The sequence below is a fragment of the Pezoporus wallicus genome, unplaced genomic scaffold (genome assembly GCF_028554395.1).
Source record: "Pezoporus wallicus isolate ANWC-B61680 ecotype Strahan unplaced genomic scaffold, APGP_CSIRO_Pwel_v1 scaffold_6362, whole genome shotgun sequence".
In the NCBI taxonomy this organism is placed as follows: domain Eukaryota; kingdom Metazoa; phylum Chordata; class Aves; order Psittaciformes; family Psittacidae; genus Pezoporus; species Pezoporus wallicus.
Genome location: NW_026637663.1, coordinates 6577192 through 6590473, shown reverse-complemented (window position 1 = coordinate 6590473; position 13282 = coordinate 6577192).

Sequence of the window (13282 nt, the reverse complement as noted above, 5' to 3'; positions counted from 1 at the left end):
CATACTCAGTTTTTGAAACCTTGTGACTTTTCTAATTAATTTACAGTAAAAACAAAAAAGCAAACTTTAAAGAAAAGAAGTTTAAAGGAGAAAAGCTGATGGCCCCAGAGCCAGGGATTTTCCCAGCAGGATACTCTGTTGGGTGGGCTGAATAAAGGTAGCGTGCATTCTTTTTACTTTAGTAAGAGGCGCAGTTTCGTAACCCATAAGGGAAATTGCTGAATAGTTTTGCCTGTTGCACTGCTGTGTTTGTTTCAGCTCTGGAATGTAATTCAGACACTGTTAAGACAAAAAATAACAACAAACTTCAGAGCAAGTTCCCCTAAGCTCCATGAGCTCTTCGTGTACATATGAATGGGAAGGGACAATTTTCCTGCATGCCAGAGAAGGGTAGCTTTTGATGGCAGGTCATTCATCTATAGGGTGCCACAGGACTTAACTGTATCTTATGCAAGAGATAGCTTCCTCTGGTCTTGACTGAAAGATCCCCACCCAGGGGGTCTGGCAGGAATCTCAGAAGCATTTCCATTTTGTTCAGCAGTCTGTATTTGGTTGACCAGTTCAAATGCACCTGTTTTCATAGAAACTGCTCTCTTTGTTCAGTGTACATTCCAGCACAGAGTTAAAAAATACCAAACATGGTCAAAAGGTCACTGCTTGTACCTTAGCTCTGCTCTAAGGACTGTCCAAAACCTGCCATTTCTCTCAAGTACCCTGCAAAGCATCTAAATCACAGTAAAGGAGCTACAGATGCTTGCATGGGACTGATGGGGAGGAGCAGGGTTTTGGTCAGCTTTGCCATAGCACTAGATGCAGGGTAGCTGAGATAACCAAACCTCAGCCCGGACAGTAATTTATTACCATGTTATTATTCCTCGTATGGCTTTTTGGTTATCTGTTGGCCAAGCTCCTGCTCTCCAGAGATTTCCCATGTGATTTCATACTGAGGGTCTGCCAGGTTTGTTTCCCCACACACACCCTTTCACCTGTATGGATAAACCTACCTTTGGTTTCATTACAAGATGTTGGATATGCCAGTCTCCATCAAAGCGCTCCATGAGGCACTGACAGATTATGTGTGGCCTTAATCACGTAGTCAACAAGTGTACAAGCAACCTGTGTTATCTTTCCTGTAACAAACCGGGTTTTATGTGCACTTTATCCATCTCTTCCCCTTCCCGTGTTCTGTAGCTGCAAATAACTCCACAAGGCAAACATCTCCACACCCAACCTCAGCACTCCCCGAGACCACACAATCTGGAGAGGCTGGAGTGACTATAAAAGCAAAAGACCTAATAAAACAAATGAGAGCAGCTGAATTGCTGTGCATGGAGACCCTGCATTTTCAGGGCTGCTCCGATAGCTCTGCCCTACCCAGCATTTCTCATGCACTATGGATGAGCCAGCTCCTGCTCTGAAACACCTGTGGATCCCAGTGTCCCTCAGCTGTTTGCTAAACTTTTACCAGCCTCAGTTTTTGTCATAAATTTCCCTGGCATCTGCCCAAGTCCTTCTGTCACTCCTGGTAAGCGCTGTGGGGCAGAATCCCCCTCTGCCTCTTTGCCTGCACCTGCCTCTGCAGGGTCTTGCCTGCGGCTAGCACATTCATGTCCTCCCAGTAAACATCCATGTAATAATAACAACAACAATAACAACGGGGATTTGATGAAGGGTGAAAATGGGATGCTAATGGCATAAGCAAACATAACAAGCTTAGATCTGCCTTGCTGCTTCAGGAAAACTTGCCCTTTGCAGGTGACACAATCCTGTCTTTCACACTCATGCGCCTGTAGTGCATATTTAAATTCAAGGCAATAAGAGTCCAGCTGCAGCTTGTCTGTAATAAGCTACTGAGAAGCTTCGGAAACCGAGTTAACCACTGGACCTTTGTTCTGTGTCCCTAGTGTCCCTGTGGCTCATGCCTCACCTATGAAGTCCTCTGGCAGCTTTATTTGCAGTCACCCCCTGCCCAGTGTAGCAGAGGACTGAAATCCCTGACAGTCCCATTTTGACGAGCAGAGGGAGAGAAACCCCCTTGAAATAAGTCTGGATCTCCAAGTGGACACAGTTCACCTCTACACTGTCGCCAAGACCTGCTGTACAAACACTGGACGGCCCCACCCAAGCTGGGAAAGAAAGGTTTGGGGCTCTTAATGAGTGCCATGGCCCTTCCTCCATTATTTGCCCACTCAGGGACAAACCCAGCTCCTTTCCTACTTTCTGGCAAGCTCATTGTACGTCTGCAGGGCACAGAGTCTTTTCCAGGGCATAATGGTATTGCTAAGTGGATGCCTGGTTGTTGTTCGTAAATTAAGCATCTTTTGTTTTTCCACCGGGAATCTTGGAGTGTCGCACTGATTGTCTGTTATCTGTCAAGGCATCAGTCAGCAACCCAGCAACTCTCTGCTGGAGACTGCCCTGCTTTTACAATTAGCAATAAAAAGCTTTTGTGGCTGCACAATGATGCTTCTGAGGTCTGGTTCAGGGTTTCAGGAGGTTTTTCTTAATCAACAATAAGATCAAAACCATACATATTCTGTTTGCTTTAACAGTGAATTGGAAAGGAAAATATTTAGCTCAAAGAGAAAGAAACACTTCTACATGCCAGAGTAATTATTCTGATGCATATAAATAAGGTTTCAAAACCTCATTTCCTACTTTTTTCCTGCATTGCCTCCTCATCTCTATTAGTTTTAATGTGAAATGTTTTGAAGTACAGTTCTACAAAAGACATGAAAAACTGAAATAGTAATTTACACCATTTTAAAAGAAACTTAACCACAACAAGATTCATTTCTCTTTACCAAGATGTGTTATTTGCACAAACTCTTTTAGAAAAAAGTCAAGCACTTAAATGGACAAACTGGATACAATTAAGGTCACTTGATCCTTCTCCTAAGCGATACTGAAGCCTGCACATACTAATCATGAATCCGTCAGGGGATAGCAATGTTAATCTTAATTATGTATGGCTTATTTGAGTGCATTAAAAAATGCAATTTAAGGCTACATCTGTCAAAGCAGTTCTATTTATATTACTAGTTTATGTGCAGCATTACAGCTTCTCATTTCCATCAGCTATGACGACAGGATATATTGGGTTTTGTGTATGGCAAAATATAGATTATACAACCTGTAATTCTATCTTTAAAGAGCCTCTTATTTTGTGAAAGCTTAAATTTGTACCAGATGTCTGGGCCTGAGTGGAGCTGGTGAGGGCTTGGACAGAAAGAGTAGGCTTCTTTTTCTTTTTCTCTCACTGCATTATACTTGTGCTGTGATAAATGTGTGAGTAAAGTGTTTGCATTGAGGGTGTAATTAAAGTGAAAAGGCATAAACAACAACACTAAGGACAAGTAACAGGAAAATTTCATGAAGATGTCAATTAGTGTATTACAGCTGGTAAAAAAAGAAACAGTAGGAAGGTGGAGAAGAAAAAAGTAGAGGAGGAAAGACATCTTTCAATTTGGAAAACATTATATCCAAGAACTTGTCAAAATCAAAAAACAGTCACATCAACTTTATTTTTTACTTTCATGATGACCTGCAAAAATAGCTGCAAAAATAGCTACAAAAATACTAATTTGTGGAAAACAACCTTTGGAAATCTGGTTCAGGGCTTATACATATCTATAAGACTGGTGTGACTCATCTAAAGCTCTACCAACTGAGACCATTACAAAATCTGCCTTTCGTGACAGCATTGCACAAAAATATAGTTTATTAAGGAAATTAAAAAATGTTTCACATAAAACCTGCAAAGTTCTTTGGGACATCTTCCCCTTTTTATGGGTTCAAATTCTACCAAATATCTGATGTTTTCTATGTAATGCTCATAGAAGCAAAAAAAAATTAGAAGACACTGCTACTGTTCAGATATAAAACACTCTGTTGGGATTATAGTGAGTTTCCAAGAAATACAGCAGCTTCAGAAAGCAGCTTCAGTTTTTAAATCAACTTGACAGAGTAAAGTTTTTATTAAACACAAACTCTCCTCTAGATATACTGTTTATCATGGGCCAGAGCCATCCCTCATTTTTCAGCTTGGAACAGCTGTATGTGAGTTCTGTATTTTAATACTTACTATTCAATAATCCATGCAAATTTTGTATTACATTATTCATAGTTTTTTAAGTATTTGTATATGTAAGTCAAGTTTATAGACACAAACTAAATTTTATTTACACGAAGTTTGTTCTCTCTGTGTGGTAGACACAGGGGAGAAAGTGTTTTACATAATTATGAAGACAAATTGAATGTTTAGAACATTCAAATGGCATGCTTCATACCAAAATCTTTGATTCAGTATAAGTTGCATGTGAATTTGTTTTCATTTATCATGTTTTGCCTCTACTATTTGAATACGTAAATCAAGTAAATAAGATTTTTCCTACCTAATCCTCAGTAATAGGCCTTTCAGTCATGCATAGTATGATATATTAATAGTCAGGCTTCCTACACAAAGTACTCCACAAAGAATATCCTTTCTGATTATGCTTCAGTAAAACTTACCGAAGCCAAGAATTCTATCATTAAGTAAAATTTCAGCTTGAAGAGAAAATGCTTGATCTGCTTCAGACATGCAAATAAACTACTAAATCAATATCAGTATGCCAATTCTGGAGAGCAGAGGACTTGGCCTTCAAAAGAATTAATGTTTAAATGGCATCAGCAAATCTTCAGATGAAATAGGTATCCAGTCCTTACCTACAACCATCTTCATCCATTTCCTTACCATTCCCCAGCTATTTCTTTTCAGCTGTCCAACAGATTCACATTCCTCCTCTTTGGCCCATCACAGACATGCATTTTTTAATGGGAGAAAATTTTTATGTGTTCCCCGTGGGATTTAAGCACCTTGGGGCGTGCCAGCACTGCCAGGTAAGTGTGGCTGTAAACCTCTGCAAATTTGCCTCTTTTAATCCCCACACTGAAAACCCTCAAGACCTCACTCAGCAAGATGCCTCACCAGGGCTTCAGCCTGCCTTTTTCATGGGTATATGATACAACAGCACATCCCCACCTCTCATCCACACAGCCTGGCAGGGGCATGTCCACTTGTATTCCTACATGCTTTGGTGGTAAATACACCAAGGTCTATTTTTCCTACCAGTTGTGGATCCCATGAAGCTGCAAAAGCAGAGAGGCCCCAGACAACTTTAGACCTGCTTTCATGTCCTGGAGAAAAATTAACATGTGCGGTTTACGCCCCTTAGGATGCCTGCAAATGGAGGCAGCTATTTTAATCACAAGTGCTGATGAAGCAGGGGTGCAGCAGCGGCCAGGCTCTTTACCTTGTGCTGAACAGCTATAAGGTTATTTGATGATGATGTGCAGGTGTAACAATGCCAAGGCTGACTTTGCAGCTGGGATTGCCTGTGCATTTTTTACAAAGGAGAAGTACCTTAAGCTCCTAGTAAATTATTAACTAATAAACGAAAAACAGTTTTTGAAGTAGGAAGGGAAGATGTTGTCACTCCTTTTGAGAGGAAGCCATTAGGCAGTTGAAAGGAAATAGGTAAGGACCAGAAAAGCAGATTATGGGTTTTGAACAAGCCTATTGAGAGATCATTATGATCGTTACATTAGGTAGGGCTCCTGAATTTAGAATGAATTATTTTTGTTGATTAATATAATATTAAATTCACACTGCTCTCATTTTTTTAATCTAGTGTAACAAGACACCTGTGCTAGGCTGTTCCGAAGGTCACAAGGGACTTGTGCCTTAGCCTATTCTTTCTGAAATTCCTCTCCTAGATCAATCAGATGCTTTTCTTCTGTAAACAAATAACCTCACTTTAGTTTGCATTCTCTGGCTGCAATCCTCCTCCTGAAAAACTCAACTAAGGTTATCCCTGGAGCAAACCGTTTTGGAGAAGGCTACACAAGGCTGCTCTCATTTGCTAGCGGAATACTGTCTGTGTTGCTTCTCCTCTTGGCTCCTCCTGTCCAGCCACATCCTGCTGCAGAGAGTACTCAAGCCCAGGGCAAAGACCAATTATTGTTGGTTTCAGTTAATTTAATCCACTGAACCACTCTGCTCTTGGCCAAGGTGAGCACTTCTGGAGTGATTCTCCTCTCTTTTCTGTTTGAGATGGAAGTGCTTTTCTGTAACCCCTGTCCTGAAGAAATGTAGCTAAAATGAGTGGGCTACAACAGAAAGTCTGTTTCAATAAGGGGGCATTTTCCAGTGGAAAAAAGTGTCATCATCATTTATGGTGAGGAGGGAACTTGTTTCCCCATGTAAGTATGGGCCCCACAAAATACTGTTGCAATGCTCTTCCTTGGCTTTCGTACCCTCTTTTGATCCTGACTGCAGACTTGAGGCTCTGCTAGGATCCATATAAACTGTTTTCTGTGGCTTGACCATATTTTTCTTGCCTACAGCAGTAATTGTCTTTGAGCAGATGATTGTTTTAATTCTACCTAAATGGGGCTAGACTCAGTTGTTTTTCAGATGGGCTGGTCACTTCGAGGGAGCATGCTGTACATTTTACAGCAGTACTGTGCTTCCTTTGCATCCTATCTCATTAATGGAGCTGTCTGTGTGTTTTGAAAGGTTCTTAACCTCAGGAACCCCTGCAATTAAAATGCCAGGTTTTATGCTTCTTTTTAATAATGTTTTCTAAGCTGACCTACATAGATTCAAATACTTCTGCTCTCACTGACCATGGATGGCTCTCATCTTCCTCCTTGGACGTATTTAAGTACTCAGGGCACAAGAAAACAACCATGTAATTCCTGCAATTTATAGCAGAAGTTAATGTCCTTATGAGAATGTAACCTGTTATTAAGATATTATAAAAATGAGAAATGTTCCTGATATATTCAGGCTACCTTCAGTAATAGCCTCAGACCTTGAGAAATCTATGATCTGCAGCCAGAGAGCTTGCTGGGAGGGAGCATAGCAGCTGTGTCTTTTGTGACATTTCTTTTTTTCTCCTTAGGAGTTTACATGTTTTATATTTACTTACTTCCCTTTTTTTTTCTTTCTGCTACAAGTATTTAGTGAGGGGAAATTGCAATTGCCACCTCCTACCTGTCATTTAAATAACTATGATATTAGTTCTCTATATTTCATATCAACCTACCAGACCACTGTGAGACTGAATATATACACAGAGTAACTTGTCTTTCCTATGGTAGCACTAAAGCTTTTAGAGAGTGTTCTTTCTTATTTCCTTCCTTCTCTGCGCAGGGAAGATGCAGAGGAGCAAAGATTGGGCAGTCTAAGGCCTCATGACAGGAAAAAATTGTGTGTGGAATTTAAATTTACTTATAGAGTATTCTCACAGGAGTTTTCCCTGGATTCAGAGTCTAGTCCCTAGCTATTGCAGCCACCACCATCATATCATCCCTTATTACAGTGCAGTGTTTTGCCCTGCTACTTCCACACAAACCTGTTCCACCTTGGGTACCCCCTTATCATTACTTACTTGGTTTGTACATACATGTCCTTGTGTCAATATTGCCTTTTTGTTTAAAGGCTTCGGGGGATTATTTCTAAGATTTGGTCAGTCTTTCACCTTTCTTTGAAAAAAAAAAAAACAAACAAAAAAAAAAACCAAACCCTGACTGTGAAAGTCTCATAAAGAACAGCCTGGATCAATACCATGATTATCTTCTATGCACACAAGGAAGGAGACTTTCCTGCATCAATGATAAACTCTTACATAGCTGCTAAAGTGTTTCTGAGACACATTTGTGGTCAAGTCAGACTACACCCTAGTACACTAAGTTAAGGTTGTGTGTAAACCTATGCAAGGTCAGTGTTTCAGCTGTTATGTGATGCAGTGCCTTTTCTTCCTCTTTCTCCCTTTTAAAGTAAGTCAGTGGAAGGAAAGAAGGAACAGCATTAAGATAGTTTCCTTATATAGCCTGTGCTGCTCTATAACAGACCGTTTTATAGGCAGGCTTAGGCTTCCTGACACCATCACACTGATGCCTCATGTTGCTGAAGCCTTGTGATGCAGCCATGATTGGCTATTGCATCATCTCATGCCACCGGTGCCTGCATTTACATCAGTGAGCACAGCAGGAGCAGGGTACCGGCTCAGGCAGTGGCACGTGTTTCTATCAGGCCTCCCAGCCAGGGCTGGTGACCAGCCTCTCCCAGAAAAGGGAAGAACACATTTTGGGGAAAGGGCATGGGCCAGGGGCTGTTCCAAATAGGCAATTTAGACCTGGACAATTTGTTTAAGGATAGAAGAGTTTAACCGTATGGCCCCAAGCAACGTGCCCTTTCCTGATCTGGTTAATTCACCTTTGAACTATAGCTACTACATTCAACAGAGTTAACATTTGTTGCATCAGCTAAGAAAACCATTCTTTTCTCATTTGTGACCAAAGTCTTGAACACAGCTGCCTCACTCAACAGCTGCAGCTGTCTATGAATGACAGAAATGTGTTTATTGCTTGGACATATCACTTCTGCAACCATCTGAGTTTTCCAAAGAAGTACAAAATTGCCCTGAAAGGTTAATGTGTGGTCACTGCTGTCTAATTGCAGGCAGAGATTGGAACATGAATTTGAAAAGCTATTTGCAGAGGTCACTCTGCAGTGTACTGCCTCCTTGTGCTATGTAAACCTGTAAAAAAACAAAGCAGGCCATGTTACAGTCCTGAGGCTGCAATGATGAGCAGACAGGTCAGAGGCAAATTTAAAACAACAGTGAGTAGTTAACATCTTCAGCCAAAATTATTCTTCACACCACTGCAGACAGCATAAAATCTCTTTTCCTTCTTCTATTTCTAATAACACTCATGTTCTTTTAAAGTGTATATATATTTAGAGAAACTCATATGAAATACGATTGCAAATTTTTGGTTCTTTTCTTGTTTTATACTTCATTTAGAACCACTCAAAGCTGATTGATTATGGCTGAAATTCTCAGTGGCTGCTCATGGCACCATATATTTCATGTGTGTGAATTTGCAGTACACACCCTTATTGGTCTAGATTTTGTCTGCTTTATCCCATCTTCTCCCATTGATCCCTTCACTCTGCTGAATTTTGCTGCCAGTTGCACAGCACACAGCAATAGCTTGTGCTTGTCCTGGTGAAATCAGTCATTCTTCAATTTAAAATGCTTTTCCTCAAGATAGAACTTTATTTGAGATGAATGTTCTTGCAAACTTTCAGCAGCAAAACTCTCTAGTTCTTCTCATTTACAGAATAGTTAAAGTAAGCTAGAAGCTCACAAAATCAGTCCTTATCTTGTAATTACCTCTCTGGAATATTGTTGCTGACATCTATTTGGCCCCCAATCACAACTGCATCTGAGAGCCTTGCAAACTTTGCTGTGCAACATCTCAATTTTCGGGGAGGTATTATCCTTCCTGGTTTAGAGAGAAAATGCCCTGAGGCATGTTCGCAGTGTTTGGCCAGCCGGAGAAGATTCACTGTGTCCACACTACAAACCAGACCAATGCTGCACAGTTGCATAGCTCCAGGCCCAGTTTTAATAGCCTGTCATTCAAAAGGGATGTGAACAATTTGGGGTGCCCTCACAGGCATCCTATCTGCATGTCTGCAGCTCCAGGTTTAGGAGGCTTCCCCCTCCCAGAAAAAAGGCCTTGTAAATATAGGTTTTGTATTCCATTAAGCTCAGGGCTGTTGTTATGGACTGAAAGCATAGCACAGACAAACAGAGGAAAGATAGGGTCAGTTTGTGGAGTGGGAGGAAGCAGCTACTCCATTTGTGCATAGCTGGGGGTAACATTGGCTGCAGATGTCTAGAATATCAAAGCAGAGCTTGGTATATTCAGTCATCCAGAAATGGATGTTTGCTATATGTCAACGAAGTGGAAAGCATGTGAGTATTGTGGGAGCAGACCTGTGAGTTAAAATGACAGCAGAGTCTGTTGGCTGTAAAAAGCATCCAGGAGCAAAGCTGTTATTGCTCAGCTCAGAAACCCACAGCAGCCTCTCTGCTTGCTGAGAGCAGAGCACAGCCAGGAGGTTGGGGAAACACCTGAAGGTCCTGTTCCTCACTGTCCCTTCCCCTCAGCATCCTGTCCTTGCTGTAGTAAAGCCCACCCTGGCCTGGGCAAAGCCTTGATCCAGTGCCCTGCAGAGTGCAGAGTTAAGCACACCTGCACATAGAGCTGGTACAGAAAAACACAGGCTCTCTGGGCTGCTTTACTTGTCAGTGAGATGCTGCAGTGCCTGAGCACCTAACAACTATCTGAAAGTCAGTCTGTAAAATGAGTATTGTTTAACTGCAATTTCAGGCAGACTTCTTTTAATAGAGATGATATTATACCCAAGACTACTCACAGTTGAATTTCCATATGGAGAAATTCTTACTGTGAATTGCCTGCAGCAGCATTGTTCACTTCATTTATACCAGCTCTGCCACACTGCAGCCTTCAGAGCCAAAAGCTCAGCTACAGGAACACCCGCCACTGACTGCTGGAAAAGCTTCTACAGATGTGCTCCATAAGGTAACATCATTGGCTCTGTATCAGCTTAGCAGAGCATGGGCTCTAGGCCCTCTGCATGTTCTTCCCACCTTACTTTAAAAAAAAGTGAGAGGTAGTGAGTATTCCTGCTAATCCCATTCTGCACAGAGGTTTATCAGCTGCAGTCAGTGTCACAGATAACAGCAGGGGCTGGAATTTCAAAGGGTAATGAAAGGTGTGATGGCAGCTCCTAGACATCTCTTCCTCAGCCCAGGAATCAGCCCTTGAGCTACAGGTGATACACTCTTTGTACCAGTCTTCTTCGTATGTTGATTCCCTGATTATCAGAATAGCCAAAATATGTTTCATTTTACAGTTATTTTAAGAGAGATTTAAAAAGTAAGACAAATGGAAAACTATAACAAGATCGATTTTAAAACTCAGCAAGAAGGGGTTTTACCACTAAAATAAAATATTCACAGGTTATGAACATAACTTTGTTTTTTGTCTTCTCCATGAGGTACATTTCCACAAGAAGAGAATCTGAACCAATTCATCCAAAATGTCATTCACAAGAGAAACTTCATGAGACCGCTGGGTGACACTGCTACTGTATGGCACTAATAGTAACTATAAGCAGGGTCTAAGGAAAAAGACAGTAAACATTTGAAATATCTCAATTTCATAAAGGACTCAAATATTTCAATAGAAAGTATGTCTCCCTCCTACTTTCATTCAAGTGGTGTTTACTTCAGCTAATGGGAATAGCCTAGCTAATGCAGCCTTTTCGTGTGTTGGGTGGTGAGTGTGCAGAGCAACTGGGTCAGGGTGTGCCTCATGCCTTTTCCATGAAGTATGTCCTTTGTTTACATTGTATTGCCAAATTATGTCAGAAAAGTTGTATGTCTCTGACATTGATCAGGACAGCCTCCTCCCAACATGGTCCTCTGTGGTTAAAAAGAATTCTCTTAAAGGTCAGGCGTATGACCACAGGGCAGCCTGGCGTCTCAGTGACAGCCCCAGACATGGGTGTTCTCCTCATTCAGCATTGCCTGAACCATACTGATTTAACAATATGTGTATAAATATGTTAGTGTCACTGCTAGCAAGTGGAGTGCAGGGAGTTGCCTCACCTCTTGGGATACTGGGAGAGTTGTTTTCTCTGAGGGCTCATGATGACATTTGGGGTGGGAGTGGCCAAGGAGGAATTTCTTATCTGCACCTAAAGAGATAACTTAGATGAACATCTTTAGTGTGTTCTTTCCAAGGTAGTTTGTAATTTACTTTTACAGGTTCTTCATCCAACAGATACAGTGGCAGCCTCAATATCTGAATGAGTAAAGCAACCTCCATTTAGATCCAAAACTTAGTCTTTTCTGTAAAAACCTTCAGAATAGTTAATTCTCCCTTCTACCGTCCAGTAGAGCTCCAGAATGTTCTTGCTGTGTAGCTCTTCAGCAGCTTCTACTCTGAACCCCCGACATGGCTATGAAAGGATGCCCCAGCCTCACACAGGCTCCTTGCTGAAAAGGCCTTGGGCACATACAAGTTTCTCAGATGTCTGAGAAGGAAACCCAGGCATTCAAGGAATTACAGCACACTGAAGCCAGACCAAGATGTAGATAAAGGACTAAGACAGGCCCACAGTTTAGATGTAGTCAAAGGCAAGTTCATGCATAGCTCCATCCCACCTGCACTAAACATGAGAATTGTGAGGCCTCATTTTCAACAAGCAGGAAAAAAAATTCCCCACCTAGTTCCAGGAGCTATGTTAAAGTGAGATAAAATGTGTATATTTAAGGAAAAGAAATAGTTGAAGGGATCATTCCATCAGCAAAGATGATGTGCATTCATCTCTGTGAAGGAATGTTCCCTATAAAATGGCTGTGCAGCCTGCTGGCACATGAAGTTGAACACTTCACATACATTTGCTAGTCTGTATGGCCATATGCATTAGATTTGAGACCTTGCATATGAAAGAAACTGACAAATAAGCTTATGAAAACATTCAGTTAAGCCATAGCAAGACTTCTCATTTGGTCATGCTCCTACTTCAGAAGTCTTGTTCAGCCTGGTTGGCATTGACTCTTGATTTAAGATAAGCTAAAATCCTGTCTCATATCAGATAGATTGATTATATCACACCTAGATCTCTGATGCAGGGCACAGATGGGCGAGAATCCCTCATTACACAGAAGGAGAAATGACGCATATCCTGAAGGAGTCTCATATATATGGGTTCAGTCTCTAGCTCCAATCTTATAGCGAGACACTACTCACTGAACTATGTCCTAATTGTTCACTGATTAATCAAATGAACACCTAAATAGTATTTTTTCTGAAGACTTAAATAATTTCAAGATCACATTAATTTAAAGTCTTCTAGTGTCAGCAATCTAATATAAGGCTATCCCTTCATCTACAAATGTGATTCTTGATGTAAGATTCTCTTGATAATCTAGGACTGAAAAGTAAGATTACTTCAGAATGAGAGAAGACAGAAATGAGTGTGTTTCTAGAAGAAAAACAGACCTGCTGCTATGAAAGAGTAGGTCCGCAATAAAGTCACTTTTATACCTTATATCAGTATCTCTGCTTGATCTAGCTTTCGACATCTGCTCAGGTGGTATATAGCAAATTGACACCTGAATACCCCTAAACACCCAAGACTTTGTCCATAGGCATGGACAAGTTTCATTCTGACACCACCAAGCTCTTCAGACACCACAAAGAGACCAGACAAGGCCTGAAAGGATGCTCAGACACTGGTTTTCCATCTCTTGCTTGAAGGACAAGCTCTACTTTATCTTCTTAGAGGGCTCTTAATAACAAAGAAGCTGTTTTCATTGTTCTTCCTTGCTAGCTTAGTGCATTCTCC